The 25,530-nt window shown below is 41.3% G+C and overlaps 1 protein-coding gene across 2 annotated transcripts in view; it reads left to right on the top strand.

Moving 5' to 3' along the window:
- LOC309627931 (uncharacterized protein) overlaps positions 1-25,530 on the top strand; it is a 197,473-nt gene that overhangs the window by 150,634 nt on the left and 21,309 nt on the right. The window lies entirely within an intron of this gene.

Below are 25,530 nucleotides of genomic sequence, written 5' to 3'. Positions count from 1 at the left end.
ATTCGGTGGCTTTTACAGTAATCCAGGCAAGGGATGGTGGCAGCTGGAATTAATGGATAATAGGGGACTGGTGAGAAATAGATTCAGGATGTCTTTTCGACGCAGAACCAAGTGGAGTGAAGAGAAGAATCAAGGATGCTTCCTGGGATTTTGTCCTGAACAAGTGGATGTGTGGTGATGCCATTTCTGTGATGAAGAACGTTTGGAGAGGATGCCTATTAGACCTCCAAGTGGACATGTGGACAAGGCAGTTGGAATTACAAATTCGGAGCTAGAGATATAAATGCAGAAGTCATCAGCATATCAATGGTAGGCTGACCCAAAGCCCAGAGGAAGAGTACCGCATGGGTCAGAGGTCAGAGTCCTGGGGCACTACTATGTGCAGAACTCTGACAGATATGGAGAACAAGGAACAAGCCAGTGAAGGAGGAAGAAAACCAAGCTAGAGTCTGGGGTTGCTGCTGCAAGGTTGGGAATTAGGAGGACTGAGCATTGTCATGAGCTTTGGCAAGATTGTAGTCACTGACGACCCTGATAAGATCTTTTTCAGAGAAATGATGGGTTCCAGATCCCAAATGGCCTGGTTGAAGGAATGAGGTGAGAAAGTGGTGACAGAGAGTGTAGACAGTTCTTGTGAGTTTTGCTATGAAAGGGGAGCCAGAGGTGGGCAGTGAGTAGCCTATGAAACTTCCGAGTCTTCTGGGGATCATGTCAAAAACCTTCGAGTATCTTCCTGCCTCCATTGTCTTAGGAGGAAACCAAAGTTCTTACTATGGCCGCCAAGGCCTCTGCTGGTCTCTTACTGCTCTCCCCTGACTCACTCTTCCCCAGCCCCACCGGGCTCCCTGTTCCCACCCTAGTGCCTTTGCACTTGCCTTTCCCTCTGCTTACATATCTATGGAGCTCCCTCCTCCCCTTCCTTCTGTTGCAACTCACATGTCCCCACATCAGAAATGCCTTCCCTGACCATCCTGTAAAACCATAGTGCCCCTCCTTTCTATTCTCCTTAGCCTGCCTTATTTTCCCTCCCCCATAGGGTTTATCTCAACTTGACTTTTTAAAAAAATTTATTTATGACACCCTCATGTCAGTTCCTAAAGGGGAGTGATTCTTTTTTGGTTCATGCCATATTTCCAGCACCTAGAAGAGTACTGCTCAACAAATATTTGGTAAATGAATAAATGGATTCCTACGGAGTCGGGACCTTAGCTTACCTAAAAGTATGGTCCACAGAAAAAAAACAAACCACCAGTATGCATAAACAAAATAGCTCTTTGGTTAAGAGGGAATTAAACCTTGATTTTTGGTTTTGCATGCATTCATTTCTTAGTATAACATGGCTATAAAGAGTTTTGCAGTCAAATACTTGCTCTGCAAGTTACTTAACAAGCTCTGAATCTCAGAGCTTCCACTTTTGCCTTCCCCCTATAAAATGGGTATTATAACAATAGAATCTTGGGAGTATTAAATGAGAAAATGTACATAAAGAACTTAGGACACAGTGGACTCAATAAATTTTTGTCTCTTGCCATCTTCTCCATGATGGCATCTGTAACAAAGACAGTTATTCAGTTTGTAAGTGATTAGGCACCTGCCCCGAACTCACATCACATTGGCCATTGTGTTGTTACAGAGCTGGACATCACGAGCCTATAGGCAGTGACATTTTTTATTTCTCTTACTTCTCTAACCCTAGTGCCTAGCACTGTGCCTGACACAAGCTCAATAAATATTTGGTGAATAAGTAAATCTTTGAAATATTAAACTGACATCACAACAGGAAAGTAGACCAAAAAGAGGAAAACATAGGACCCAGGAAACAGGAATTCCAACCCAAGAGAGAAGCAAAGGAATTAGTAGGCAGCAGTATAGCAGTCCTAGAGTTCAGCCAATCCAGAATGGAACAAGCAAGAGGCCCCTGGAGGCAGGTTCTAGAGGAGGAAGTAGATAGAATAAGAAATGTGTCTTGGGCTTCCCTGGTGGCGCAGTGGTTGAGAATCTGCCTGCCAATGCAGGGGACACGGGTTCGAGCCCTGGTCTGGGAAGATCCCACATGCCGCGGAGCAACTAGGCCCGTGAGCCACAACTACTGAGCCTGCGTGTCTGAAGCCTGTGCTCCACAACAAGAGAGGCCGTGATAGTGAGAGGCCCGCGCACCACGATGAAGAGTGGCCCCCACTTGCCACAACTAGAGAAAGCCCTCGCACAGAAACGAAGACCCAACACAGCCAAAAATAAATTAATTAATTAATTAAAAAAAAAAAAGAATCAATGTCTGATCATTGTTTTAAAAAAAAAGTATCATTTTGTATTACAAGAATAATATTTTAAGAAATTAACAAATAAAAGAAAGGTTATTCTGAGACTCATTCATCAATGACCTCTAACAGTACCTCGTATAGTATGAGAACATTTATTTACTGATTATTTTTTTTTCCCTTGAGAAACTCCCTTTGACATATTGACTGATTCCACAATACATACAAATTTTTGTGGCTATTCAGCAAACCTTAATGAGAGGTTTAGAGATGAGAAATAATTTGACCAAAGAGGCACAACAAGTTAGTACATTGGCAGATTTGTTTCTTTTCTGCCTCATATCTGTGTGTCAGTGTTGATCTGTGACATACTCCCTGGTTCAGTCCAGGTCTAGTCTGGAAAATACAGTTTACGTCAAACAAAAAGATTCCTAAGCCCAAGCAGGTAGTTCACTCATTTGAAATAACATATGCCCTTCATCCACATTCCCGCATAATCACAGAAGTGGGACTAGGCCAAGTAAGTAACTGTATGAAAACTATCCTGTATTTGTGTTCTCCCTCAGCTCTTTGTTTAGTTGGGCTCAGCTCTATTTGGTGGTGTCTACTGCCATCTAGTGGAAATGAATTGACATTTTTAACTAGTGCCTCATTTTTATGGTACTTTAGTTTTCGAAGAGCTCTCATTTTATCTTCACAATAACCTATGAAGTAGACATTGTTATTCCATTTTGCTTTAACTTCTTAGAAATACTTAATATTATTGAGCTTATTGTGCTTCAGACACTATACATGAATCATCTTATTTATTCCCCGTATCAATTATTTTTTAATTTATTTATTTTAGGTTGCGTTGGGTCTTCATTGCTGTGCGCAGGCTTTCTTTAGTTGCAGCGAGCGGGGGCTACTCTTCGTTGTGGTGCGCAGGCTTCTCATTGCAGTGGCTTCTCTTGTTGCGGAGCACAGGCTCTAGGTGTGCGAGCTTCAGTAGTTGTGGCATGCGGGCTCAGTAGTAGTGGCTTGCGGCTCTAGAGCGCAGGCTTAGTAGCTGTGACGCACGGACTTAGTTGCTCCGCGGCATGTGGGATCTTCCCGGACCAGGGCTCGAACCGGTGTCCCCTGCATTGGCAGGCGGATTCTTAACCACTGTTCCACCAGGGAACCCACCCCCCCCCTTTCCAATTTTGTGTGATCTGTGCATATTGCCTGTGTTGTTATCCCATTTACAGATGAGAAATCTAAGGCTGAGAGAATTTAAGCCTTAGATTTAAACCTCAGTAGGAATCAGGATTCAAACCCAGGGGAGGCACACATCACTAATACAAACCTTCTCCTGCCCTTCCTTCTCCTTCTCATCCTCCCTTTCCTCCTCCTCCATTTTCTTCTTCTCCTCTTCTTCTTCCCCTTCTTCATCTTCATCTTCATTATTGCAAACATTGTGATTATGTGCCAGGCATTTTCCTAAGTCCTGTACAAGTATTATATAACTTAATCCTCACAACAACTCTTATGAATTAAGTATAATTATTATTCCCATTTCATAGATGAGGAAATCAAGGCACAGAGCAGTTAAGCAAGTTAACTGAGGCCATCAGCTAGTGAAAGCGTAGCCAGAATTGCAACCCAGAGAATTTGGGGTTTTATTTTTATTTTATTTATTTATTTATTTATTTATTTATTTATTTATTTATTTATTTATTTATTTATTTATTTTTGGCCACGTCGCACAGCTTGTGAGATCTTAGTTCCCCGACCAGGGATTTAACCTGGGCTCTGGCAGTGAAAGTACCAAGTCCTAACCACTGGACCACCAGGGAATTCCCTGTTTTAATATTTTTTAAAATTTAAATAAAGTTAACATTTGCTTCTCTGAAATCTATGAAGTGAATCTTTTCTTCCTCATTTCTTATTTTGTTTTCTAGCTTTATTGAGCTATCACTGACATATAACATTGTGCAAGTTTAAATATACAGTGTGATGATTTGATACACATAATATATGTGAAATGATTACCACAAAGTACTTAACACATCCATCACCTCACATAATCACAAATTGCGTGTGTGTGTGTGTGTGTGTGTGTGTGTGTGTGTGTGTGTGATGAGAACATTTAAAATCTATAATCTCAGCAATTTTCAAGTATATGATACAGTATTTTTTTTTTTTTAAACGTGATGATCCATTTATTTATTTATTTATTTATGGCTGTGTTGGGTCTTCGTTTCTGTGCAAGGGCTTTCTGCAGTTATTGCAAGTGGGGGCCACTCTTCATTGCGGTGCGCGGGCCTCTCACTATCGCGGCCTCCCTTGTTGCAGAGCACAAGCTCCAGACACGCAGGCTCAGTAACTGCGGCTCACGGGCCTAGTTGCTCCGCAGCATGTGGGATCTTCCCAGACCAGGGCTCGAACCCGTGTCCCCTGCATCGGCAGGCAGACTCTCAACCACTGCGCCACCAGGGAAGCCCGATACAGTATTGTTAATCGTAGTCACCATGCTGTACATTAGATCCCCAGAGCTTTCTCATCTTATAACTGGAAGTTTGTACCCTTTGACCAACATCTCCCCATTTCCCCACCCATACAGCCCCTGGCAACCACAATTCTTATTCTCTATTTCTATGAGTTTGGGTTTCTTTTACATTCCATCTGTCAGTGAAGTCATGCAGCATCTGTCTTTCTCTGTCTGGCTTGCTTCACTCACCACACCACAGGGCCCTCAGGGGAACCCCAGGGAGCATTATATTATTCCAGACCCCATGCTTTCAACAGTAAGCAGTTTCAGAAATAAAGTTAATTTGTCTCCTCATTACAAAATTAATACATATTTAGGAAAGCAGAAAGAAAAAAATCACTCAAAATTCTGTCTCCCGGGACTTCCCTGGTGGTCCAGTGGTTAAGACTCTGCGCTTGCTCCCAATGCAGGGGGCCCGGGTTCGATCCCTGGTCAGGGAACTAGATCCCACATGCACGCCGCAACAAAGATCCCGCATGCCCCAACTAAGACCCAGCACAGCCAAATAAACAAATATTAAAAAAATAAAAAATTCTGTCTCCCAAACACAATCAAAATTAATATTTGGTGTCTTTCTCCTAGACATAATTCTAAGCTACTTTGATTTTAATATAGCTGTGATTGTACTATAAAAACCATTTTGGGTTGTTTCTTTTATTTAACATTTTAACTTTGGCATTTCCAATATCCCCAAACTCTTCATAATTGTTACTGTGAATAGGTCCTTTATTAACATTATAACTTGTGTAATGCCTTCTATGGGTCAGGTACTGGTGTAAGGAATTTCTATGTATTTATTCCTTTAATCTTCACAACAAACCCCATAGGATAGAGAGTATTTTTAGCCCTATTTAGATGGGGAAACTCAGACACAGCTGGTAAGTGACGCAGCTTGGATATGAACCTCCACAGTCTGGCTCCAGAGTCTATGCCATCATCTAACTGAGGAAGCAAGGATTTAAATTGTTTATATTTTGAATCAGTTACTAAAAAGCACATGGAGAAGCACTAACAGTTTTACCATTAAATTGTAAGAAAACTTTATGCAAAAAATAATAATGATGGTGATTAATGTGTCACTTATTAAAGAGGCAAAATTTGCATATAATTAGATAAAGCCCAGAAAATAGAGGAGAGTATTAATAGTCACCATTTATCAAGTAATAGCTATGTACTTTTACATACGTTATCTCTAATCTTCACTGCGACCCTGTGAAATAGTTAATATTATTCCCTGTTCATATGATGAGGAAAGGAAACCAGAGAGGAGTAATTTGCTCAAGATCACAAAGATAATACGTGCTGAAGCTGGGTTCACTCACAGATTTTTTTTACTTTAACCTTAAGTTCTCATCTGCAAGCTAAACTCTAGAGCTGCATTTTCTAATACTGTAGGAATTAGCCATGTGGCTATTGAACACTTGAAATGTGACTGGTGTGAAGTGAGATGTGCTGAAGGGTAAAATACACACCGAATTTCAAAAACTTAACAGAAAAAAGAGTGTAAAATATTTCAATGATTTTTATATGGATAACACGTTGAAATTGTAACAGTTTGTATTTATTGAATTCAATAAACTATGATGACAATTAATTTCACATGTTTCTTTTCACTTTTAAATGTGGCTGCTAGAAATTTCAGATTACACACGTGGCACACATTATATTTCTATTGCTTAGTGCTACTATAGACCAGCACCTCTTAAACTTTAATGCGCCGATGAGTCACATGGGGATCTGAATTAAAATACAGATTCTGGGCTTCCCTGGTGGCGCAGTGGCTAAGAATCTGCCTGCCAATGCAGGGAACACAGGTTCGAGCTCTGGTCCGGGAAGATCCCACATGCAGTGGAGCAACTAAGCCCGTGTGCCACAACTACTGGAGCCCGAGCGCCTAGAGCCTGTGCTCCGCAGCAAGAGAAAGCCTGCGCACGGCAATGAAGCGTAGCCCCGGCTCAATGCAACTAGAGAAAGCCCATGCGCAGCAACTGAAGACCCAACGCAGCCAAAAAAATAAAAAACAATAAATCAATAAATTAAAAAATAAATAAATTAAAATAAAATAAAATACAGATTCTGATGCAGGAAGTCCAGGGTAGGACCTAAGATTCTGCGTTTCTAATGCGCTCTCAATGAAACCAACGCTGCTGGTCCAGGTGGAACACGTTGAGGAGCAAGGTTCTAGATGGGAGGGAGGCGGGGGAGATCAGCATTAGAACCCTTAGCAACACCTGTGTTTGGGGGAGTAAAGGGAGGCTCCGACGCGCCGAAGGGAGAGGTGGCCTGAGAAGGTCCTTGCAGAGCCTGGACAGTGTGTTGTTGGGGAGGCCAGGGTGGCAGCATGTCAAGGCGAAATAATCAACAGCAACGCCTGTGAAGAGACTAATCGGGGCCTTGCTGGTTTGTCGACGAAGAGGCTACTGACGAATGCAGTGAGGACAGTTTCCGTGAGTAATGAAAACGGAAAGCAGATGTCAGAATGTTGGGGAATAGGACAAGTGGACCTGGTCGCTCTCTTTTTTCCTAGAATGACAGGGAAAAAACAGTAGCTAAGGCTGATGTCAGGGGCAAGTGAGAGAAAGTGGGATGAGGAGCGTAATGGATTATGGGGACACTTGTTTGGTTTGATTTTGCAGGGGGGAGACCTGAGTCTATGACTTATGCAGAAAGGGAAGGGTGTGAGGGAGAAGTTGGCCCAGAGAACATGGGCAACTTCTCTAAGTAAAGGAACGGCCTCACTGAATGTCAGCTGTGAGGCCGTGCCAGGAATAAATATGACACAGCCTCTAGCTTCGAGGATCTCACAGTCTCGAGTACTAAGAGACCTGTGTGCCCCTTCTGTGAAGCCCTGAGAAGGCAGTAAAACTGGCATGGGTTAGTGATGAGCAATCTCTTCTACACGAGGCCCAAATCAGGAAAGATGTATATGATCCCCAATTTTCCTCGCAGTTACATTTAAGCATTCTATATTTCTTGTATGGTCAGGCCACCCAAGATGGCTGTTCTCTTGGTCTCTGTACATCCCCTGCTGACCAGTACCTGCTTCACCTATACCCTACTCACCTGACCGACCTTCATAGGTACTTGCCCAGACCCCAGCTAGTGATTGTTCTTATCAAAGGGGCAGTGAGGGGTGGGCCTCTCTGCTGGTTTCCCTGCTGATGAGCCAACCTGACTTAACTCCCCCTGTAACTGGTAACCTCCCCTTCCCCTCCCCACGCAGACTGTCACCACATCCTGCCCGCCGTAGGACACACAAGGTGGGGGGTCACTCCAGGACCTTGCTTCAGATGCATAAGCTCCCCTCATCCATTAAATCATTGATGTCTGTTGCTGACTCTGGGCTATTTCTTTGGTCTAGAAGCTGGGCAAGTACAAGCCTTGTAGGCCTGTGGGGTACAGCCCAACATTCTCCATCACATCACAATGAAGGGTTTTATTTTTTAGGCTAAAATTTCACAAACAACTTCACTAGTAACACCCACTGCAGTGACCTTGGTGACAATGAAACCGTGCACCTCAGATCGGGACTTGAACCCACGTGCCGGGACTCAAACCCAGCCAAAACCCTGACTGGGACTTGAACCCATGCAGCTGAGACTTGAACCCATGCGGCTGGGACTCGAACCCAGCCAAAACCCACAGTCTTCCAACTGAGATCACACACCTGTTTTCAGGACTTAATGAAGCTCAGGTTCCTGATGTCTCATTGCAGAAAGAATTTAGTGAGAGACAAAGTGATAGGTAAGAAGTGGATTTATTAGGGAGAAACACACTCCGCATACAGAATGTGGGCCATCTCAGAAGGTGAGAAAAACACCAGGTTATGGTGTTGTCAGTTTTTAGAGGGGTGGGTAATTTCATAGGCTAATAAGTGGGAGGAGTATTCCTGCTATTTCGGGAAGGGGTGGGGATTTCCAGGAATTGGGCCACCGCCCACTTTTTGATCCTTATGGTCGGCCTTGGAACTGTCATGCTGCCTGTGGTGTGTCATTTAGCTTGCTGATGTGTTACAGTGAACATATACTGAGGCTCAAGGCCTCGTGGAAGTCAACTTGTCCGCCATCTTGGACCCATTTGGTCCTAATCAGTTTGTCATGTCCTCAGGCTATGTCATTCTTTCAAAGGTTGTGCCCTGCCCCCTTCCCTCCTGTTTCAACAACACCAAGTCTTTGAAGAAATGTTGAGTGAGGTGACACCACGTGGGGTTGGTGAGGTTATGACACAGAGGCAGGGAAGAGATTTGGCTTCAGGATACAGTCACAGACCAGGAACTACCAAAAACCTCTGGCCCCTCGGAAAAGGCTACTTTTGGTGGCAACTGGAGGAGGGGGGTCTTGTCCTTTTAGTGGGAGCACATGGGGGGCATGGAGTGAAGTGGCAGTGTGCCAGGCCAGAGTGAGGGGGAGGGGAAGCTGGTGCAGGCGCAAAAGAGAGATTTCTCCCTCCCTTATCTCCTTGTCAGCCTAAAAACAGTTAAAAGAGAAACCCATATCAGGCCCCACCCAGCCCATCTTCTGAATAAGCTCTGCAGTCCATTCAGTTGCTGTAGAGATTCCCAGAAGAGTTAAAGGTCAAGCCTCCAATTCTGTCCGGAAACCAGCCCACCTGCGGGTTTGTGTAACTATTGTCCCATTGTGTCACATTCTTATGCAAATATTCTGAAGCACAGCAAGCAAAGAACCAGCCCCAGGGAGTAAACAAACTTTAAACACACAATGAGGATGCTCATCCCCCTTCCGGATTTTTTTTTTAAATTTTTATCGGAGTATAGTTGCTTTACAATGTTGTGTTAGTTTCTACTGTACAGCAAAGTGAATCAGCTATACGTATACATATATCCCCTCTTTTTTGGATTTCCTTCCCATTTAGGTCACCACAGAGCATTGAGTAGAATTCCCTGTGCTATACAGTAGGTTCTCATTAGTTATCTGTTTTATACATAGTAGCAATAGTGTTTATATGTCAATCCCAATCTCTCAACTCATCCCACCCCCCATTCCCCCTTGGTATCCATAAATTTGTTCTCTACATCTGTGTCTCTATTTCTGCTTTGTAAATAAGATCGTCTATACCAATTTTTTCAGATTCCACATATATGCATTAATATACGATATTTGTTTTTCTGACAAGAGCACAGAATCATGGAGCTCTTTGGAGATTCACCTCCAGCATCTTGGCTTCCTGGGGGCTCAACTGCCTCCTAGCCCTGGGCCAACCCTTCTCTGCCAGCTCTCTGGGTCCTTCTTCCTCCCTGGGGCAGTCTGAGCCATTTTAAAGCAGCCTGGCTCAAATAAAGGAAGAGCCATTCCTGTTCTTTCCCTCAAGGATGAGTGTTTACACAGGCAGATGTGCAGCGTTTAGAAGTGGTTCTTTTAACGTGTCTCTGGAGAATGATCTTCTACTTCTGTAATGACCTGTCCAATGCACCAAAGAAGCCCAGCCACTTATGCACCTTCAACAGTTTTCTGACACCTTAATAATTAAGGCCCATGCACCACACTAAGGTGGTTTTAAAAAACCTTTCTGTTTCCTTGAAACTTTCCTGCTTAAAGCCACTGTCTCACCCTGGTTAAGCTTCCTCCCCTCAGCCTCCTCCCCAGCCTCCTAAGTGCACCTTCATCTCCAAAAACCAGGCTTCACTTTGCCAGCATGTAAAAGCCCTGCCAAGCCCTGGCCCTTCCATGAAGCGTGTCTGAAATTTCAACATTCTCCAAAAGGCACACCTAGCCCTCATGAATGACTTCTTTCTCTTCACTCCTATGGTTATTTTGTAAAACGTCCACACTCACAGTGGTTAATTCAGAAAATATAAGGCTTACTGCGTGTCTGGAGATTTTTTAGGTGCACTAACAATTCCAAGATGTATAAAGTGGTCAGTCCTATTCCCACGGAGCTTGAAGATCAGTGAGGGAAAATGACGTGTAAACATATTACTCTATGGTAGGTGCTATGTTTGGGATATTCCCCAAGTACCATGAAAATCCATCCCAGCCTTGAGGGCCCTAAAAAGGCTTTCTGGAAAGGGAATGGGGAAGGACATCCCAGGCAGGAAGTAGACAGGCAAAGGCCTAGAGAGGGGTCTTAGCCTAGCTAAGAACACCATTGAGTCAGCTAGGCTGGAGGGCAAAGTCAGGCAGAGCAAGGGGAGGATGGGATGAGGCTGGCGTGGAACGCAGGGTCCAAAGGGTGAAGGATCTTTTCAGCCACGTTCAGGAGTTTGGTCTTGATCCCTCAGGCATATGGGCCATTTAAGAAAATTCCTTTGTGGTGGGCTGAATGCATTGGTTGGGGTGAGGGGACTGCAAGAATGAAGGTGCATCACATGGGATCTGACACAAATAGGAACCAGACGAGTATTTCTTCCACGAGGAGGCAGCTAGAAGCCTGTGAGGTTACCCAGATGAGAGATGACTGAGGCCCAAGCTCAACAGATGACTGTCTTCAGAGTATTTGTTTCTTCACTTGTGTATGCGTGTGTGTATGTTTCTCCTTCATTGGAATGGAAGCCCTGAGATGGCATTTCTGTCTTGTTTACTGCTTATTATAAGCCCAGGACTTACAATGGCGCCTCGACCCTAAGAGGCACTCAATAAATAGGTGAATGAAGGAATGAGAGCAGCTGACAGTTGATTTGACAGGTGACTGATTGGGGTGGGGGGGAGGGGTGGAGGGAGGCAGGACCGCCTGCAGTCCCTGCCCCAATGCCACGACCCCTGAAATGAGGCCCCCTCAGAGTTGGCGACTATTAGTTTCCTATTGCTACTGTAACAAATGACCACATGCTTAATTAAAACAACACACATTTGTTCTCTCCCACTTCTGGAAGTCAAAGGTCCAAAATCAATTTGACTGTGCCAAACACAAGGTATTAGCAGGTCTGGCTCTTTCTAGGGATGTAGGGGAGAATCTAACTTTTCTAATTTCTGGAGGCTGCCTGCATTCCTTGACTCCTGGCTCCCTCCTCAAATCGATCCAATCCCTTGTTTCCATCCTCAGGTCCCCTACTTGCTATTTTGTACTCAAATCCCCTTCTTCCCGCCTCTTATAGGGACACCTGACTATGTTCAGACCCATCTGGATAATGCAGGATAGTGTCTGCCTTTCAAAGTCTTCTATTTAGTCACATCTGCAAAGTCCCTTTTGCCATAATAGGTGACAGTCACAGGTTCTGGACATTAGGATGTGGATATCATTGGGGGCCATTATATCAGTCTATGACAGTGACCAGCACATGAGGTGGCTACTGGGTGCTTGAGTTGAGCCCCCATTGAGGTTGGTAGGACTGAACCTCTTCACCTGCGAGTGTTTAGGAGCACAGCCTGGAGCCAGACTGCCCAAATTCAAAGCTCTGCTACTCATTAGCTGTGTGACCTTGGGTAAATTACTTGACCTCTCTGTGCCTCAGTTTCCTTATCTGTAAAATAGAGAATAGCTGCCACACAAGGTTGCTGGGATGAGTTAATACAAAAAAGGCATACAGGTAGACTAATGCTAGTCACACAGTAAGCCCTCAGGAAGTGTTGGCTACTTGGGATAGCCTAAGGGAAAACCTGGGGATGCCCTGATCCCATTTCTCAGTGTGAGGTGTGTCAGCAACTCAACCCTGAAGAAGCAAACTACCCTGGGCATCTGAAGCTTCTCCTATGCTGGGGAGATTGAATGACTTGGAAGTGGTGAAGCAGGACATTGCTACTCAGAACTCCTCCATTGAATCTCCCCATTTCAGATAATCTTTCTATAATAAAAGTCAACACAAATGTATGCCACGTGCTAACCTAAGTACTTTTAATATTTTGAATCCATGTAATTCTCACAACAACCATATGTTATAGCAACTGTTATTATCTCCATTTTACAGTTAGGAAAATTGAGGACCAGAGACCAAGATTCACTGCAGGAACAGTCTGGCCAAAAAGCTGCCTTTAGTACCTCTACTGTGGGATACTCAGAGCAGCCACTGTGAAGAATCATTTCTCAACGATAGATCCCTACATCTTTAGGTCACTAAATCCCAGGCTGTTTCTGAATAGGCTGAGCCCACACGTGCCCATATTCTCGAGGAATTGAGGGCAGACCATGTCTGGCTCTTTTCAATAGCCTTGATGGAGGCTGAGCCACGCCTTCAATCAAAGCTCAAATAATTGGTGAATTGCCCCTGGATTAGTTCTCTTTTCTGTGTAACAAATTACCCTAAATCATGGCAAGTCAAAACAACAAAACAAACATCATTTAAGTTTCTGTGGGTCAGGAACCTGGATCCGGTGTCTTTGGGTCTTTTGGCTCAGGATCTCTCCCAAGGAGGCAATTATATTGTCAGGAATATAGTCATCTCAAGTCTTGAGTAGGTGAGGATCCACTTCTAAGCTCACTCATGTGGCTGTTGTTAGGCTTCTGGTCTTTGCGGACTGTCAGCCAAGTCGACAGTTCCTTGCCATGCAGGTCTTTCCATAGAGCTGCTTGCACCATGGCAGCTGGCTTCCCCCAGAGTAAAGGCTGAGAGAGGAACGTGAACACCTCCTGAGTGCAATATTTAGGAAGAGAGTAGAGAAGAGCCGAAAGAAGGAATTAAGGTAGGAGGCGAGGACAACCCAAAGGACTGGTGAGATGGCTTGATCCTCAACATTTTTCTTTTGTCTTTGGATACTTTAGGCAGACTCAATATGAAAAACTATATAACTTAAAACTAAAGGAAAAATAGCACAGTCAAAGTTCAGGAATCCACCATGTAGCAAGAAATGAACAGATTCTCAATATGAAAAACATGCAAGCATAATTTTTAAATGGATAAAACTGAAGAAGTCTAGGGGTTGCTGTGAAATACAAGACCATTGGAACAGATGGAAATCATCAATGACATTATGCAGCAGGTGGAGAAAGGAAAGTTAACCCCTGGAAAAAATGAGTCAGAATTTGAAGGCTGTAAGGTTGTGGTATACATTTTAATGGAGAAAAGTTGTACCTTCCTGTTTTGGTGCTCGGGTTCACAATTAAAGATACTCTCGGGAGTCATTTGTGTGTACAGAATTACATTCCATGTACCCTGAGTCCTGTGCACTAGTGGCTTTCAAACACTTTTGAAGTGGACAAAGAGTTAGAAATACATTTTACACAGCAACTGAGGTGCACACCCTCACATGTAACAGGGAAGAGCCAAATCAGACTACATGTTGGATCTGTTTCTTTTACTTTAACTTTTGCTTTCCCTGCTTTTGTTCACTAAAAGGATATTGTCTCTACATAATGGCCTGCCTCAGGGAACCCTGCCCCTCTGCCTGAATGTTAAACCAAAGCGCCTTTGTTCAGGGAAACATCCAGACCCTGTCCACCTGTGGATGGCTGCAAGAAAGAAGAAATTAACACATCCCCTCCCCGAGGCTGGCCATTCCAGGGGATATTGCAAAACTTGGTGCCTTTTTACTTTACTTCCTCATCTGCTCCCCCTCTCTGAGCTGTAAAAGAAACTGGCATCCAAACCCCGATAAGATGGTTATTTTGAGACATTAGTCTGCCATCTTCTCGGTCTGCTGGCTTTCCGAATAAAGTCGTATTCCTTGCCTCAGCACCTCGTCTCCGATTTATTGGCCTGTTGTGTGGCAAGCAGAGTGAGCTTGGACTTGGCGACACACACACAACAGAAGTACAAGTTTTATGAAAACAATATTTACCCTTATTATGTGCTCAGATTTTTATATTCTATTTTAAAATTCTGGTCAAGATCCACTATACAGATTTCATGAACGTTTAATAGGTTGTAAACATGCAGGTTGAAGAATATTACTCTTAGGAGACTTTTAGCCAGTTTCATCCTGAATTATAGAGAATGGTCAGGATAAAGCCACAAAGCCCAAGTTTACATTAACTGACTTCCCCATAGGGAAAAGGAAGAAAATCAGGTGTGAAATAAACATTTTATCTTAAAGATTTTTTTTTCATTTTTCTTCTTTTTTTTTTTTTACCATTTTTAATTGAAATATGGTTACTTTACAATGTTATTTTAGCTTCAGGTGTACAGCAAAGTGATTCAATTATATATATTATATAATATATATATAATTCAGAGTCTTTTCCATTATAGGTTGTTACAAGACATTGAATATAGTTCCCTGTGCTATACAGTAGGTCCTTGTTGCTTATTTTATACATAATACTGTGTATATGTTAATCACAAACTCCTAATTTACTTCCCCCCCACCCCCTGCTATCTCCTCTGGTAACCATAAGTTTGTTTTCTACATCTGAGTCTATTTCGGTTTTGTAAATAAGTTCATTTATATTATTTTTTTAGATTCCACATATAAGTGATATACTATAATATTTGTCTTTGTCTGACTTACTTCACTTAATATGACAATCTCTAGGTGCCTCCATGTTGCTCCAAATGGCATTATTTCATTCTTTTTCACGACTGAGCAATATCTTTTAAAGTTGAACCAAGTACTTAAAAATGTTTTTCTATATCTGTGCTTATTTCCCCATTCTAATTTTTTATTTTGTGTATCATTTTGTTTTCTTTTTTCTTTGGTTAGCAGTTTATTGCTTTTCAAAGAATTCAGTTCTCGGGTTTATTTATTAGTTCTACAATTTTTCAGTTCTCTAATATGTTAATATTTGTATTCACCTTTATTTTTGCTTTCCTTAGGTTTATTCTGTTTTTCTGTTAAATTTGAAAAATTCAATGCTTAATTTATTTAATTTTTCTTGTGTGAGTTGTCTATTGCTAATTATTGCTAATAAATTACCCTAAAACTTGGTGACTTAAAATAACATACATCTATTATCTCACAGTTTCTGTGGGTCAGAAATCCAGATTTCACCTGCCCTCTGCTCCAGGGTCTATTGTGAGGCTGCAATCAAGGTGTCAGCCCAGGACACAGTCATCTCCAAGTTCAGCTGGGACAGAACCACTTCCAAGCTCACCCAGTGGTTGTTGGTAGGAATCAGTTCCTCTCTGGCTGTTGGTCCAAGGTTGCCCTTAGTTCCTTGACAGGAAGGCTTCTCCATCAGGGTAGGCATGGGAGAAAAGCCAGGGACAAAAACCCCAGTAACATGAAAGTCAGTCCTTTGTAATGAAGAAAGCAAGAATTTGTCACCCCAAAATATTGCCTCTTTGATATAAACATCATTTTGAGCTCAAAGCAATTGAGAAGAAGCAAATACAGGAAAAGCTCTCTGCCCTTCCCCTATTTTCCTAAAAGCAGGACATAAATTTTCAAAGGTGTCCCTCTCCTCTCTCTACCAGGAAAGATAAAAATTATCAGAGACAGCTTTAGGTTCATATCAGCCTGGAGCTGGCCCCAGAGGAATCTACATAACCAACTTTACTAACTAGCCTTTATCTGCCATTGGTTCCCCATATACTTACCTTTCCTTGGAAGCCTAAAACTATTTTCCTTTGTCCTGTCATTTCTCTACAAATTTATTGTTCTTTGTTGAAGATGCTGTGTAAGCCAGATTTCTAAGCCACCTCTTGGAGTTACTCTTTCCCTGAGTCTCTCCCATGTATATGTGAGATATACATGTTAGTAACTTCAGTTTTTCTCTTGTTTATCTGTCTTTTGGTACAGAGGTCCCAGCTAGAACTTAGAAGGGTAGAAGGAAAAGACTTTTTTTCCTCCCCTACAAAAACCTAATGACAAAAGGAAGCTTCAATCCATCTCTGTTACCATGTTCTATTCATTAAAAGGGAATCATTATGTGTAGCCCACACTCCAGGGGAAAAGATTACACAAGGGTGTGAATTCCGGGAGGCAGGGACCACTAGGATTCATGTCAGAACTCCCTACTGCACTTATATACAGTTGACCCTCGGGCACTTTTGCCTGAGGCTGTACATCATTCACAGACATGCAGAGCAGAAAAAAATTTGAGTCAGCTGATATGTTTGTTCCCAGATGGGGCTGAACAAGGTGAAACTCTGCCTTCTTGTTTTAGCTCTCATACTATAACGTGTCCTTTCCACAGTCTATTTAGTGCCACATTTTTGTGTTTTTTGGTGGTGATATCCATATTTATGCCACCCCTGCCATGTTAAGTACTGAACTATTGCCTAGTATTCCCAAGTACAAGAAACTTGTGATGAGCCTTAAGGAGAGAACACATGTGATAGATGAGCTTTACTCAGGCATGAGTTACAGTGCTGTTGAACATGAGTTCAATGTTAATCAGTCAAAAATGTATACGTTAGGGGACTTCCCTAGTGGTCCAGTGGTTAAGACTCCGAGCTTCCACTGCAGGGGGCGCAGGTTCGATCCCTGGTCAGGGAACTAAGATCCCACATGCTGCACAGCCCCACCCCCGCAAAAAAAGTATATGTTAAATAAGGTGTCTTTAAACATAAACACCCATAAAACTAGGTTATGTATTAATTGTTTGACAAAAATGTTGTGACCAGAGGCTCATAGGAAACTAACCCTGTATTTTCCCTAGAGTAATGGTTCAGTATTCACTAATGCAGCGTTTGTGGCCACTTTATAGAACATAACTACTATAAATAATGTGAATAGGCTCTATGAGTGTTTGTATTTAAGACTATGATTTTCTTCTGAGCTGGGCTTTTTATGCATCTCAGAATTCTGATATGAGGAGTGTGCCTGTTACTAAGCTTTTATCAAACCCAGAAAGAACTGCTTTCCAACTACCTTGAGTCCTATATGTTAGTGGTTTTGAAACCTCCGTGCTGGGCTTTGTGATGGCGGGACTAGAACTCTACAGTTTACATTCATTCTTTGTCACCTGGCTGCTGTTAGGTTCTGCCAGTAGGGGGCACTATAGGGAGACTTGAAGGCAGGAGGAGGAAGCAGGAACTATGGTCCGCAATGCCCCTTTACCCTGGCAGAAGCAGCAGCTAGTTTCAGCCTCCAGACATTTTTCCAGGCACCCTGAACCACTGTCCCCCTCAGAGGGCTGAGTCTCAGCTCTGTGGAGCCCTTCCTAGAACATGGCAGATGCTACCTGCAGGCTTTACCTCAGAGTTACCTCAGTGTCCCTTTGCTTTTTTTCAGACCTTTAAGATCTGTATAACTAATTTAATTTCCAAGTTAAATTCTCTCTGTTGAGCTACCTACCATGGTTTCTATTTTCTTGGAAACTAATTGATACATAGAGGTTTCTTTAACTTTTTACTTTAAAATAATTTTATACTTACAGAAAAGTTACAGAATAGAACAGAAAAATTCTGTATATGCTTTATACCCTTTACTCAAATCCATCATTTTTTTTCATTGAGGTGAAACTCACATAATATAAAAGTAAACATTTTAAAGTGAACAAGTCAGTAGCAATCAGTACAATAAAATGCATCAATCAACTTTTATCATTTTCCCATGTTTGTTTTATAATTCAATATCTATCTCTATAAAGCACATATGTATGGATGCATAATTTTGCATAATATTAATTATTTCTCCTGAAACATTTGTAAGTTGCATACATCACACTCCTTTACCTCTTACTACAATTACATGTACTTCTTTAGAATATATTTGTATATAACCATTGGTACATTACTTTACTCTATAATCCATATTACAATTTTGCAAAATATCCCAGCAATATCCTTTACAATATTATTTTCCCCATTAGTTCAGGACACAGTCCAGGCTGACACATTGAATTTAGTTGTTATGTCTCTTTTATTTTATTTATTTATTTATTTATTTTGAAGGTTCACGTCTTTAAGCACACGTACACGTTTTGCGGGGTTGCAAAATTCAGTTTTTGATGCACGCAATTTTTGCTCCCTTTTTACCATTACTGTGGTTGTGATTTGTAACCCGTTATGTCCATTAGTAACTGTGACTTTTTCGTTTTTTTCTTTGATTTTTTTTTTTTAACATCTTTATTGGAGTATGATTGCTTTACAAATGGTATGTTAGTTTCTGCTGTATAACAAAGTGAATCAGCTATACATACACATATATCTTCATACCTCCTCCCTCTTGCATCTCCCTCCCACCCTCCCTATCCCACCCCTCTAGGTGGACACAAAGCACCAAGCTGATCTCCCTGTGCTATGCGGCTGCTTCCCACTAGCTATCTATTTTACATTTGGTAGTGTATATATGTCCATGCCACTCTCTCACTTCATCCCAGCTTACCCTTCCCCCTCCCCGTGTCCTAAAGTCCATACTCTACGTCTGTGTCCTTATTCCTGTCCTGCCCCTAGGTTCATCAGAACCACTTTTCTTTTAGATTCCATATATATGTGTTAGCATACAGCATTTGTTTTTCTCTTTCTGACTTACTTCACTCTGTATGACAGACTCTAGATCCATCCACCTCACTGCAAATAACTCAATTTCATTTCCTTTTATGGCTGAGTAATATTCCATTGTATATATGTGCCACATCTTCTTTATCCATTCATCTGTCGATGGACACTTAGGTTGCTTCCATGTCCTGGCTATTGTAAATAGAGCTGCAGTGACCACTGTGGTACATGACTCTTTTTGAATTATGGTTTTCTCAGCATGCATGCCCAGTAGTGGGATTGCTGGGTCATATGGTAGTTCTATTTTTAGTTTTTTAAGGAACCTCCATACTGTTCTCCACAGTGGCTGTATCAATTTACACACCCACCAACAGTGCAAGAGGGTTCCCTTTTCTTCACACCCTCTCCAGTGTTTATTGTTTGTAGATTTTTAAATGATGGCCATTCTGACTGGTGTGAGGTGATACCTCATTGTAGTTTTGATTTGCATTTCTCTAATGATTAGTGATGTTGAGCATCCTTTCATGCGTTTGTTGGCAATCCGTATATCTTCTTTGGAGAAATGTCTATTTAGATCTTCTGCGCATTTTTGGATTGGGTTGTTTGTTTTTTTGATATTGAGCTGCCTGAGCTGCTTGTATATTTTGGACGTTAATCCTTTGTCAGTTGTTTTGTTTGCAAATATTTTCTCCCATTCTGAGGGTTGTCTTTCCGTCTTATTTATGGTTTCCTTTGCTGTGAAAAAGCTTTTAAGTTTCATTAGGTCCCATTTGCTTATTTTTGTTTTTATTTCCATTTCTCTAGGAGGTGGGTCAAAAAGGATCTTGCTGTGATTTATGTCATGGAGTGTTCTGCTTATGTTTTCCTCTAATAGTTTTATAGTGTCTGGCCTTACATTTAGGTCTTTAATCCATTTTGAGTTTACTTTTGTGTATGGTGTTAGAGAATGTTCTAATTTCATTCTTTTACATGTAGCTGTCCAGTTTTCCCAACACCACTTATTGAAGAGGCTGTCTTTTCTCCATTGTATACTCTTGCTTCCTTTATCAAAGATAAGGTGACCATTTGTGTGTGGGTTTATCTCTGGGCTTTCTATCCTATTCCATTGATCTATATTTCTGTTTTTGTGCCAGTACCATACTCTCTTGATTACTGTAGCTTTGTAGTATAGTCTGAACTCCAGGAGCCTGATTCCTCCAGCTCCGTTTTTCTTTCTCAAGATTGCTTTGGCTATTCGGGGTCTTTTGTGTTTCCATACAACTTGTGAAATTTTTTGTTCTAGTTCTGTGAAAAGTGCCATTGGTAGTTGGATAGGGATTGCATTGAATCTGTAGATTGCTTTGGCTAGTATAGTGATTTTCACAATGTTGATTCTTCCAATCCAAGAACATGGTATATCTCTCCATCTGTTTGTATCATTTTTAATTTCTTTCATCAGTGTCTTATAGTTTTCTGCATACAGGTCTTTTGTCTCCTTAGGTAAGTTTATTCCTAGGTATTTTATTCTTCTTCTTGCAATGGTAAATGGGAGTGTTTCCTCAATTTCTCTTTCAGATTTTCATCATTAGTGTATAGGAATGCAAGAGATTTCTGTGCATTAATTTTGTATCCTGCTACTGAATTTACCAAATTCACTGATTAACTCTAGTAGTTTTCTGGTAACATCTTTAGGGTTCTCTATGTATAATATCATGTCATCTGTAAACAGTGACAGTTTTACTTCTTTTCTTATTTGGATTCCTTTTATTTCTTTTTCTTCTCTGATTGCTGTGGCTAAAACTTCCAAAACTATGTTGAATAGTAATGGTGAGAGTGGGCAACCTTGCCTTGTTCCTGATCTTGGTGGAAATGGTTTCAGTTTTTCACCATTGAGAATGATGTTGGCTGTGGGTTTGTCATACATGGCCTTTATTATGTTGAGGTAAGTTCCCTCTATGCCTACTTTCTGGAAGGTTTTTAACATAAATGGGTGTTGAATTTTGTCAAAACTTTTTCTGCATGTATTGAGATGATCATATGGTTTTTCTCCTTCAATTTGTTAATATGGTTTATCATATTGATTGGTTTGCATATACGGAAGAATCCTTGCATTCCTGGGATTAAACCCCACTTGATCATGGTGTATGATCCTTTTAATGTGCTGTTGGATTCTATTTGCTAGTATTTTGTTGAGGATTTTTTTTAATTATAATTATTTATTTTTGGATGTGTTGGGTCTTCCTTGTTGCATGCAGGCTTTCTCTAGTTGTGGTGAGTGGGGGCTACTCTTCGATGGGGTGCACGTGCTTCTCATTTTGGTGGCTTCTCTTGTTGTGGAGCACAGTCTCTAGACACGTGGGCTTCAGTAGTTGTGTCACGCGGGCTCAATAGTTGTAGCTTGAGGGCTCTAGAGCGCAGGCTCAGTAGTTGTGGCACGCGGGCTTAGTTGCTCCGCGACATGTGGGATCTTCCCAGACCAGGGCTCGAATCCATGTCCCCTGCATTGGCAGGCAGATTCTTAACCACTGTGCCCAGGGAAGCCCTTGTTGAGTATTTTTGCATCTATGTTCATCAGTGATATTGCCCTGTAGTTTTCTTTTTTGTGTGACATCTTTGTCTGGTTTTGGTATCAGGGTAATGGTGGCCTTGTAGAATGAGTTTGAGAGTGTTCCTCCCTCTGCTATATTTTGGAAGAGTTTGAGAAGGATAGGTGTTAGCTCTTTTCTGAATGGTTGATAGAATTCACCTGTGAAGCCATGTGGTCCTGGGCTTTTGTTTGTTGGAAGATTTTTAATCACAGTTTCAATTTCAGTGCTTGTGGTTGGTCTGTTTATATTTTCTATTTCTTCCTGATTCAGTCTCGGAAGGTTGTGCTTTTCTAAGAATTTGTCCATTTCTTCCAAGTTGTCCATTTTATTGGCATATAGTTGCTTGTAGTCATCTCTCATGATCCTTTGTATTTCTGCAGTGTCAGTTGTTACTTCTTTTTCATTTCTAATTCTACTGATTTGAGTCTTCTCTGTTTTTTTTTTGATGAGTCTGGCTAATGGTTTATAAATTTTGTTTATCTTCTCAAAGAACCAGCTTTTAGTTTTACTGATCTTTGCTGTCGTTTCCTTAATTTCTTTTCCCTTTGTTTCTGATCTGATCTTTATGATTTCTTTCCTTCTGCTAACTTTCCTCTGCTAACTTTTTTGTTCTTCTTTCTCTAATTGCTTTAGGTGTAAGATTAGGTTGCTTATTTGAGATGTTTCTTGTTTCTTGAGGTAGGATTGTATTGCTATAAACTTCCCTCTTAGAACTGCTTTTGCTGCATCCCACAGGTTTTGGGTCGTCATCTTTTCATTGCCATTTGTTTCTGGGTATTTTTTTAATTTCCTCTTTGATTTCTTCAGTGATCTCTTGGCTATTTAGTAGCATATTTTTTAGTAGTGTATTTTTTCCCATGAGTTTGTATTTTTTACAGATTTTTTTCCTGTAACTGATATCTACTCTCATCGCGTTGTGGTCGGAAAAGATACTTGATAACGATTTCAATTTTCTTAAATTTACCAAGGCTTGATTTGTGACCCAGGATATGATCTATCCTGGAGAATGTTCCATGAGCACTTGAGAAGACAGTGTATTCTGTTGTTTTTCGATGGAATTTCCTATAAATATCAATTAAGTTCATCTTGTTTAATGTATCATTTAAAGCTTGTGTTTCCTTATTTATATTCATTTTGGATGATCTGTCCATGGTGGAAGTGGGGTTTTAAAGTCCCCTGATCTTATGGTGTTACTGTCGATTTCCCCTTTTATGGCTGTTAGCATTTGCCTTAGGTATTGAGGTGCTCCTATGTTGGGTGCATAAATATTTACCATTGTTATATCTTCTTCTTGGATCGATCCCTTGATCATTATGTAGTGTCCTTCTTTGTCTCTTGTAATAGTCTTCATTTTAAAGTCTATTTTGTCTGATATGAGAATTGCTACTCTGGCTTTCTTTTGATTTCCATTTGCATGGAATATTTTTCCATCCCCTCACTTTCAGTCTGTATGTGTCTCTAGGTCTGAAGTGGGTCTCTTGTAGACTGCATATGTACAGGTCTTGTTTTTGTATCCATTCAGCCAGTCTATGTCTTTGGATTGGAGCATTTAATCCATTTACATTTAAGGTAGTTATCAATATGTATGTTCCTATTACCATTTCCTTAATTGTTTTGGGTTTGTTATTGTAAGTCTTTTCCTTCTCTTGTGTTTCCTGCCTAAAGAAGTTCGTTTAGCATTTGTTGTAAAGCTGGTTTGGTGGTGCTGAATTCTCTTAGTTTTTGCTTGTCTGTAAAGGTTTTAATTTCTCCACTGAATCTGAATGAGATCTTTGCTGGATAGAGTAATCTTAGTTCTAGGTTTTCCCTTTCATCACTTTAAATATGTCCTGCCACTCCCTTCTGGCTTGCAGATTTTCTGCTGAAAGATCAGCTGTTAACATTATGGGGATTCCCTTGTATGTTATTTGTTGCTTTTCCCTTGCTGCTTTTAATATTTTTTCTTTGTATTTAATTTTTAAACATTAATTAATTAATTAATTAATTAATTTTTGGCTGTGTTGGGTGTTCGTTTCTGTGCAAGGGCTTTGTCTAGCCGTGGCAAGCGGGGGCCACTCTTCATCGCGGTGCGTGGGCCTCTCATTATCGCGGCCTCTCTTGTTGCGGAGCACAGGCTCCAGACACGCAGTCTCAGTGATTGTGGCTCACGGGCCTGGCTGCTCCGCGGCATGTGGGATCCTCCCGGACCAGGGCACGAAACCATGTCTCCTGCATTGGCAGGCGGATTCCCAACTGCTGTGCCACCAGGGAAGTCCCTGTATTTAATTTTTGATTGATTAATATGTGTCTTGGCATGTTTCTCCTTGGATTTATCCTGTATTGGACTCTCTGTGCTTCCTGGACTTGATTGACTATTTCCTTACCCATATTAGGGATGTTTTCAACTATAATCTCTTCAAATATTTTCTCAGTCCCTTTTTTTTTCTCTTCTTCTTCTGGGACCCGTATAATTTGAATGCTGGTGTGTTTAATGTTGTCCCAGAGGTCTCTGTGATTGTCCTCAATTCCTTTCATTCTTTATTCTTTATTCTGCTCTGTGGTAGTTATTTCCACTATTTTATCTCCCAGATCACTTATCCATTCTTCTGCCTCAGTTATTCTGCTATTGATTCCTTCTAGAGAATTTTTAATTTCATTTATTGTGTTGTTCATCATTGTTTGTTTGTTCTTTGACATAGTTCTTCTAGGTCCTTGTTAAATGCTTCTTGTATTTTCTCCATTCTATTTCCAAGATTTTGGATTATCTTTACTATCATTACTCTGAATTCTTTTTCAGGTAGACTTCCTATTTCCTCTTCATTTGTTTGGTCTGGTGGGTTTTTACCTTGCTCCTTCATCTCCTGTGTATTTCTCTGTCTTCTCATTTTGCTTAACTTACTGTCTTTGGGGTCTCCTTTCACAGGCTGCAGGTTCATAGTTCCCATTGTTTTTGGTGTCTGCTCCCAGTGGGTAAGGTTAGTTCAGTGGGTTGTGTAGGCTTCCTGGTGGAGGGGACTGGTGCCTGTGTTCTGGTGGATGAGGCTGGATCTTGTCTTTCTGGTGGGCAGGACCATGTCCGGTGGTGTGTTTTGGTGTCTGTGAACTTAAGATTTTAGGCAACCTCTCTGCTAATGGGTGGGTTGTGTTCCTTTCTTGCTAGTTGTTTGGCATAGGGTGTCCAGCACTGTAGCTCCTGGTCGTTGAATGGAGCTGGGTCTTATCTTTGAGATGGAGATCTCTGGGAGAGCTTTCGCTGTTTGATATTGCATGGGGCCAGGAGGTCTCTGGTGGACCAGTGTCCTGAACTCGGCTCTCCCACCTCAGAGGCTCAGGCCTGACACCTGGCCAGAGCACCAAAACCCTGTCAGCCACACAGCTCAGAAGAAAAGGGAGGAAAAAAAAGAAAGAAAGAAAACAAATAAATAAAATAAAGTTATTAAAATTTTTAAAATTATTAAAATTTAAAAAGTAATAAAAAAAGAGAAAGAAAGAAGAGAGCAACCAAACCAAAAAACAAATCCACCAATGATAACAAGCAATAAAATCTATACTAAAAAGAAAACAAAACAAAAAGGAAAGACAGAACCCTAGGACAAGTGGCAAAAGCAAAGCTATAGAGACAAAATCACACAAAGAAGCATACACATACACACTCACAAAAAGAGAAAAAGGAAAAATATATATACATATATATAAAAAGGAAGAGAGCAACCAAATCAATAAGCACAAAGATAATAAGCTCTAAATACTAAACTAAGTGAAACATAAAATCAGAAACAAATTATATGCAGAAAGCAAACCCCAAGTCTGCAGTTACTCTCAAAGTCCACCACCTCAATTTTGGGATGATTCATTGTCTAGTCAGTTATTCCACAGATGCAGCGTACATCAAGTTGATTGTGAAGATTTAATCCGCTGCTCCTGAGGCTGCTGGGAGAGATTTCCCTTTCTCTTCTTTGTTCGCACAGCTCCCAGGGTTCAGCTTTGGATTTGGCCCCGCCT

Source organism: Balaenoptera borealis (assembly GCF_965194805.1).
Source record: "Balaenoptera borealis genome assembly, chromosome: 4".
NCBI lineage: Eukaryota > Metazoa > Chordata > Mammalia > Artiodactyla > Balaenopteridae > Balaenoptera > Balaenoptera borealis.
The sequence above is the reverse complement of the archived record's forward strand: the minus strand, read 5'-3'. Positions and strand labels throughout refer to the sequence as shown.